The sequence below is a fragment of the Drosophila eugracilis genome, unplaced genomic scaffold, assembly GCF_018153835.1.
Source record: "Drosophila eugracilis isolate 14026-0451.02 unplaced genomic scaffold, ASM1815383v1 contig_393, whole genome shotgun sequence".
NCBI classification, from domain to species: Eukaryota; Metazoa; Arthropoda; class Insecta; order Diptera; family Drosophilidae; genus Drosophila; species Drosophila eugracilis.
In genome coordinates, this window is record NW_024573253.1 from 126352 (window position 1) to 135131 (window position 8780).

Genomic DNA, 8780 nt, shown 5'->3' on the forward strand with positions numbered 1-8780 from the left:
AACTACCAGTTTTCCTTAACCCTGTGAAAAAAAATGATGCACTCACATTCCGCATTGCGATTATTCCTGGCTAATTGACCGGTCGGCCACTTGAGAGCTCAATGAGCGCAACAGCAAAATCAGCAAACCCATGCTTTTTTCCCCTCTTATATTTCCAACTCCAACTCCTTCAGGAAAATCCATGGCAACATGAGCAATAAAATTTAATATCCGTTTCGAGTGGGCAAGCAGCGGCCACCAGAAATACTTTGCATAATCTGCCCCCAGGTTAGCATACCAAATACTATACTATACTATATATATATTCCTGAACGAAATAAAGCCGTCGGAAGGTGTAGATAAATCACGTGAAACGACAATGCCGAACAAGTGAGAAAACTCCCCCTTTGGAAGTATAGAAAAAAGGGGACACTTTCAATGGACGAAAATGAAAGGGCAGAGATAAAAAAAAACGTCAAGACTGCAAATGGGTAAATTACTCTATTTAGGGCTGTCATGGGTTAAGCACAAGCAACGCGGGAAGGGGTCTCTGTCTGGTCTCCACTGCTCTGGTTCAATTTGATTAATTCGTTAACAAACCGAAAGTAGCAACAGCAGCTAAAGTGAGTTGAGTAATTGTCGAGAGTCACGAGAGGAAATCCTCTAACCCTACCAAGGAGCTACCCCTATACAGAGAAGCCAACCCCTCCCCATCCAGACTTTTATTAGCTAAAAGCGCATGAAGATCGCAACGGGTTGATAGGAAAGCAAAAAGAAAGCCATGAAGAGAAACCAAATTGAGCACTTGAATGCCCCCAAGGAGATTTTTAAAGGGGCATTAGAGGTATTCAAGGGCTGAAGTAAGTAACTTCCTATCTCCATCGAACGATCTATCGATTAACCCAAAAAACCAAAACAGACAACACAACAAATACCAACGGCGACAATTTATTCATCAACAAAAATCAAAGATTCTTTCCCTCTATGAGCTCTATAAATAATTGAAATTCATACCCCGGCAAGCATAGGAAACAAAATGCATACGAAATGTTTTCGAACCTCTTTATTGTGATTGCTGAGAATGCCCAGAAGACTTCTCTTTTGTTTCACAATTTCGTGTTCGGTTTTCGTCATTCAATGTAGGTGAGTAATTTTTCGATTTTTGTCTTTTTCGATTTTTTCATTTCGCATTCGCAATGCAAGAGATTGCGTCAGAAGTCGATCGGCCTTCGTAGGACCCTTTAGCGCATTGGATAGCGCGTTGGACTTCTAATCCAAAGGTGGCGGGTTCGATTCCCGCAAGGGTTGCTCTGATCACCATTACTTTTTCTACAAGCCATTAAAACTTTTAAAAATCTTAAGATAACCCAAATACCCCTTATAAAAAAAACAACTAAAATGCAGATTTTTATTTAGCTTTGTAAATGATTTTTACATCTGTCTCTCTCTCTTCTCAGCCCCCTTTTCAACCTCATTAAGCTGTACAAATATTTCCCTTTGTGGCTGGAATTTGTTTTTGGAAAAATGTAATTTTCAATTAAAAGTAAACTGACAAACGGCAAATAAATTGGCGCCCTCTTCAAAACTATTTGCCTTTTGCAAACACTGAAAGTACATATAGCTATCTGAAAGATACATTCCCGGCGAAACTAGAAAGGTAGAAATCTCAAATGCCGCAAGCCCAAACGCAAATAAGGCGGAAATTCATGAATCGCGCTCTGTTCGAGCGTAAATTGCAACAGCTGTCAAGTATCTGTGAGATACATTGCGTACCCAACTAGCCAATAGATAAATGTAGCCCTATTTAAAGTGTTTACATGACCAGGGCAAATATTGACAGAAGCTACTCTTGGTACTATAACCAACCCATAATAATTCCCCACAGATTGCTCATGACGGGGTTGATTTATCCAGGGCCTTGGCAATTTGTTGTCGCTTGTCAAATGATCAGCGCACATGCAAATTATCATGTGCACAGCCAAGGCAAAACCATTTTATTTCGCCATTTTGTTTTCCCCGCTTCAAAAGTGCAATCCAAAGCAGCCCCAGCCTAGACCCCAAGAGCCCCCAAGTAGTCAGGCGATGTTCTTCTCGCTTCTGGTTTTAAAAATAAATTCACCCATTTACGGCCACGTAATTTGCCAACAGTCTACGGCCCAGCCCCCCAAATGCTATTCTGCACTATAATTTACTTTTCATCGACCTCTGTGTCTGAGTGTCTGAGCTGTTGACGGGGGGCACTTGCATGTTGGTAATCTTTATTTAAATGATTTCCAGGGGCAGCAGATCTAAGTTTAGTCTGGGAGTTAGTATGGAAAAAGTCGTGGATAATGGTGAATTTCTGTAGAATCAACTTAAGCTATTAAAAATATTTTTCTTTTAGAAAAAGACCTTTAAATATTTTTATAAAATTATTTTCCCCATGACTTTCACAAAGATAAATACCATTTATATTTTGCCAATGCTTTTCGGGTCAACAAAGGGTTAATAAACTTTAAAATATATTTATATAAACACCATTTCCTTCCTGTAATATTTCTCAAACTCAAAATAAAGCTTTTCCCATCCTTCTACAAACTGAATACTTGCTGAACTATTCAAATGGGAAACAAGTTGCATGCCACTCAACGACGCACAAAGCACAAGTATTCCTGCTGCTCAGATGGCGATGTTCACATGTAAGACCCCTACAGATCTACCCTTTATGTAACCCTTCTCCAGATTTCCGCTGCTTTTTGCCTCTCACTTATATAAAAATACAAAATAATGTCGCCCACTGTGCACAGCTAAGCAAGTTCTTATTCTCCCAGTTCCGAAACTAACAATTTTCGCCACATGAAAATGTTGTAGAAGTCAAAAAAAAAAAAAAAAAAAAAAGAAAAGGAAATAAAATGAACCCCTAACGAGCTGTGAAATTATTTTTAGAGCAGTGCTGCAAAAAGTGGCAAATAATGCAAATATCTAAGCCTGCAAGTGGCTCGGGGAAACGCCTAGCAAGAACTTTGCTTGGAATAAATGGTAAAAATATCAAGCATGCGCCATGTGGGACCAGGTAGGTAAGAACGAAGAACTACAAACGAAAAAAGGACAAAGAACTAACAGCTGCAAAAGGACGAACGCAGACAAAAGCGCACAAGGATAATGGTGATGATGATGGAGTAACTGCAATTAGGAATAATAAACAAAAAGTTACACTGCGCGAGGGGAGAGATTTTTTCGTGGATTCGAGAAAACTACATAAACGCAGGACTTAATTGCTGGTTTTTCAACCGAACGAACCCCAGAATGTTGCGACTTCCTTTTTTATTTCGATTTTTGCGCACTTGAATCAAGTATTTTATAGGGGTTAGTCCTGTACCAGAATCACGGCTCAAAAAATGGCTACACATGGCGATCCTTAAGAGCAACCCCTTGCCAAGCACCCAAAACCGAAAACGGACCGAAAAATAGAGCAACTATCAGAGCAACCAAGCTGCAAAATGGTCGACATCTATTTTTTTTTAACAGGGTGAAGGGGAGAGGAAATTTGTATCTAATAAACTGCCATATGCAAGCCACTGGCTTATTAGGCACGAAATGTTTGATTGAGTTCAACCAGCCGTCGATATGAGGGTGCCCAGAGCTATGTGTTCCTCGAATGGTGGTGTTTCACATTTTTATAACTCTGCCACTGTTACGCTTACAAGTTGATTATGTTGATTTTTTAAACGTTCTTTATTCAGTTGGTTTTTTATTTCAAGTGCTTGCCAGGGGATGTGTGTGTCTGTATTTTTATTAAATATTAATATCACATGAAGTCAGCGACATGTAAAAGATACATCAGATTAGCTGGCTTAATTGAGCGGGTTGCGGGGCTGTAAGATGGCGAGTATTGGAATTATAAAAGGGTTTTGATTTATAGTAACTTAAATTGGAATATGTTTTAAGTCAGAGAAAGATTAGACTATAATAAAAAAAGATTTCACATTGTTAAAACGAGATTTTTAAGTCAAACATTGAAGCCTTTCATAGACCTTAACAAACGGCAAGGTTTTTTCATGATTTTTTATAGCAACCCTTTAAGTGTTCTTTAATTTTACTTTTGTTTATTCCTTAACAGACCGCAATATATTTTTAAATATTTCCCCAGCGAGTTTTATAACTGCCAAATCCCTCAATTCCCAGACAACTTTAAAAAATAACACAAAAAAACCCCATAAAAAAAAGGGAACTAATAATAAACATCAGCGGAGAGCTCTTGAAGTGACAACAAAAGCCAAATATTTACATTAACCAATGTACGTTAACCAGTAGCGAGAATTGAAGGACTACGCGAAGGACTCTCCACCGCAGGACAACCCGCGAATTCGATTCCTCAGAGTCGGGAACATAAAGAAACTTCTCTCACCCGCAAATCTTATATATATATATATTTGTATGAGGAACTGGAGGACTTGAGTGGGATGCAGGATTGGTAAATCTGGATTCAGGATATACAGGATGCGGAATAAGCGAGGGCAGGCCGCAAGCACTCTGGGCAAATAAACAATTAAAATGTCACAACGATTGCCGGCGTACCCGTGTCAGGAAATCAAAAAACCAAAAGCAAATAAAAAGCGAGTGAGACCACAAAATGGAAAGTAGAAATCGGTAAACGCTTCCCTTATTTTCAAAAGGACTGCATATTGTATTTTTTTTTTTTTCCTTTTTGTATATTCAAAAGCGCATTTCACGGGGCCAACTTGGGAGAGGGAACGAGGAGGCAACCACGTGGCGTTTTCAGGACGCCAGCTTCTTGCTCACTCAGGCGTAGATTGACAGCGAGGGCGAGAGTCCTGCGAGTCCTGGAAGTCTTTTCTGAGACTCCTGCCAAGGCGTTGGGCAGCCCAAACCAGCGACACAAATCCCAATTAAAAATAAAGAAAGCCTGCCATCAGCCAAGCGAAAGTTAAACAGGCCAAAACATCAAGTTAAGTCAAGATTTTGCACTGAAAGAAATGGTCTTGGTAGAAGATTAATTATGGATATTAAAGATAGTAAGAATCAAGATTCAAATCAAAGTTTTCTGATTAATAATTCGAAAAAGACAGGAAAAAGAATGTGAGTAAAGGTAAAGTCTTCTAATATTAAAATTATTAAAGGAGTTAAGAAAAACTTTCTGTTTTAGTTTTAAGACTTACAGAACTTCAAATTTGAAAATCAAATATAGGATAAATATGAGATATATATACTTCGATTATAATATTTTCTCATTGTGCAGGACACTCCACCCCCATTTAGGACCACATTCTTACTTCACGCTGGGCGTCTGTGACATTAACAATTGATAGACGACCGACGACCGACGATGACGACGACAACTGAACATTTTGAACATTTGACAGATTGTCGCGCTCAGCTTGGCAGCTTGTGAGGACACTTTCCATTTCATTTCACACTCACACACGTCTGATCCTTTGCCACCGCCCGGGGCAACTCACTCGCCTCGAGTGGCCCCGTTTTCCACGTCCCCTTCTCTACCCCCATGATCTTTCAGCTTTCCCCATAACCCCTTTTGTTTTGGATCTCTGCTTGCCAGTGGGCCAAGTGAAAAGTGGCAAGTGGAAAACCAGTCGAGTGGCCGGCTTAGCGGCTAGTTGGCATTTACCAGGCGCCGGCTTAAATATTTTAGTCCTTCTGGTCGCCACTTTGGAGCTCCAGGGGTTAATGCCTTGTTAGGGTTTAGGGCGTTTTTTTGTCAAATAAATAATTCAGAATTTTTAGCTTTGTTGGTTTTTTTAAGTTTTCTGATTTTCTGTGTAGGTACAAAAATGATTTATCTTTATTAAAACAAAAGGATTTCGATTTCTTACGGATATCATTTGGCTTTTAGATATGGGAATAAAAATTGAAAGCCATAATAATAGTCTGTAATCTGCATTTTAATAGTTTGTAAATTATCATTATATTGTTAAGATTATTAGACTTTCTATGTTTTAGAAATGTCTAGTTTAACCACATAAGCAAATTATTGTCAAATAATATTGTTTACTTTTTTAAGAGATTTTTTCTAAGTATTTCACCTCAACGTGAGAAAACTATAACTTTTAATTTTAACGTTATACAGAATATATCTTGCAGAAGGAACTCTAGAATTAAAAAATATTCTTTCCTGTTTGATTTATAGACCACCTATTCTTAAAGGGATAAAAAACATAGCTCTCCCATCTTAATTAAAACCGCAATTAGAAATGCTGTCAAAGAATATAAATAAAAAGAATACATAAAAATAAAGTATGCTGGGATTTGACTGTTTAACAGATTGACAAAAAAAGTTGACAGTCAAAATAAAAAAATTGCCAAAATGTATAAAGTAAGCCCCAAATTAGCAACGCATCCAATCGATCTACATTTTGTAAACCCGCTTATAATTAAGAAATAAACTCGAATCCTAGAAAAAGAAATACAGTCCACTTAATTCGCCAACAATATTGTTTACATTTTTATAAGATTTTTTTCTAAGTATTTTACCTCAACATGAGAAAACTATAACTTCAAATTTAAATGTTATACAGAATGTATCTTGCAGAAGGAACTCTAGAATTAAAAAATATTCTTTCCACAGCTCGAATATAATAAAAAAAATCTTTAATTTGAATTCACGGAGATAAGAAAATATAATAAAATATATCTAAAGAGGGCCAACACCAAGAATCATTTTCTACATTATTTCTAATAACATAACTCAAAATATGCCCAAATGTGTTTATTAAGATATATATATTATGTTGATTTTCCTGTTTGATATATAGACCACCTATTCTTAAAGGAATAAAGGACACAGATCTCCCATCTAAATTAAAACCGCAATTAGAAATGCTGTCAAAGAATATAAAGAAAACAAATTAAAAAGCATAAAATATGCTGGGATTTGACTGTTTAACAGATTGACAAAAAAAGTTGACAGTCAAAATAAAAAAAATTGCCAAAATGTATAAAGTAAGCCCCAAATTAGCAACGCAACCAATCGATCTATGCCAAATATGTAACCAATTAGAAAGCCAAGGGAATTGCTAATTTATCCGAACCTTAAGCAAACAGCCATTAAGATGCATAGATGAAAATCAAACAGAGGGAAAACTTACCAATAAGAGGGTGAAAATGTAGCCAAAGCTTTTCCGCACACACTTTATTTGCCGGGATCCAAGCTCCGAATGTTTACGCACAGCAATTAATATCCCTTTTTTGATGTCTTAAGCTTGAGTTAATATTGAGATGGAATTTTCTTTAGGGAAATTGAATTTTCAAAGATTTTGTTTCCTTTTTTTTTTTTGCTTTTCGGATGAACACTTCAAAGCGTGTTTATTATGTTGGTAACTTTTTGGTATTTTACTAATCGGCTGGAGGTCAAAATGACTGTTTGTTTTAGGTATTAAAACCTGCACCCACACATATACACGTACTCGTACACACGCAATACCGCAAAAGGACGACGAACGGTGAATTTTTGCGACCGCGCTTTCAAGACGTCAATTTTGGAATGTAAATATTTGATTTATGCGCCAAAGTAAATTAAGGCGAAAAACAAAAACGCAACAACCAAGTTGCGATGTCCTTTGGGCTACAAACACACTCGCATATATATTTATATATATATATATATGAAATATGGCGACGGCAAAAGCAACGGTAAATTTGATCAATAAGAGAGCGTGTTCCTCTGTCTCGTTTTCACACCCACATGCCGACGGCAAAGTCAAAAAAGGCAGCAACAACAAGATGTAGCCACCCGACGCGCTCTCTCGCTCTCGCTTAACTGACAGCTAGAAATCGAGAGAACCGCAGAACGTCATTATCATGTATCATGCTTCTCGTTCGCACCTTTTTGGGGGTGGGGGTTGTTAGAGAGAGAGTGAGCCAGAGTGAAGGGGGATGGGGTGCTAGTGTGAGTGAGTGTATGTGCTATTAACGCCATCATGCTCATCATCTGCCTCTCTCTTCTCCCTTTCTCTGCCTCCTTTTTCTGCAGCTGCTGACTGTCCTTTTACTAAGCGCTTGCTCCTACATTTCCTCACTCCATCTGATATCTGTAGCAACCCCTCTTCCCTCTGTGCCCCTCCCTTTGGTGTGTACATATTTGCACTGCAATTTGGCATCGTCGCGGGCTGCTGCTCTTGTGATTTGCCTCTTTTTGAGCTCTCATTTACACAGGTGAGTACAGTGGTCGCTCGAGGAAAGGGAAGTCCTAAATTTGGGATCCTTTTTAATTGATTGATGTAAAGTTTTTTTTATTAGTTGCAAATATTAAATATCTAGCAACTTAACGAAACTTAAACTTCAGGCTAAATTTATGCTTATTGCATTGTTCAAGAAATGTAGCATATCTTACCGGGTATCCTAGAAATTTATCTTCTTCTGTCGTTGCTGTGATCTTATTGTATAATTATTAAATTAATAATGTTTTTTTAAAGGGTTCCCATCGAATTCTATATACAATTTTCTTCACCTTCGAAGTACCCAACGCCTACTGTATTTTCGTTTTTTAGCAGTAGTTTTCGTTTGGTCCTTTTTTACATTTTTTGGGTGCCCCCTATCACGCTCTTTCCGTCTCACTCTCCCGCTGGGCCATTATCGAAATCGGAGGCCAAAGAAGAAAAAAGAAACGACAAATAAAACGAAATGCCCTATGGAATCGCCGTTTTGTGAATGCGAAATATGCTCAGCATCTGAATTTTCACCCGATTCCATGACGACCGAGCCACAACTACACACATGTGAGGCCATTGTTTCGCTGTAATGGAGATGGAAAACGAAAGAGAGGTGAGGAGGGAGAAAGAGGGCAG

At 38.0% G+C, this 8780-nt stretch overlaps 1 non-coding gene across 1 annotated transcript; it reads left to right on the forward strand.

The window, feature by feature from the left end:
* The first annotated feature begins 1214 nt into the window (after positions 1 to 1214).
* Trnar-ucu lies at positions 1215 to 1287 on the forward strand. The gene has a single exon. It is a non-coding gene; the product is annotated as a tRNA-Arg (tRNA).
* The last annotated feature ends 7493 nt before the right edge of the window (positions 1288 to 8780 follow it).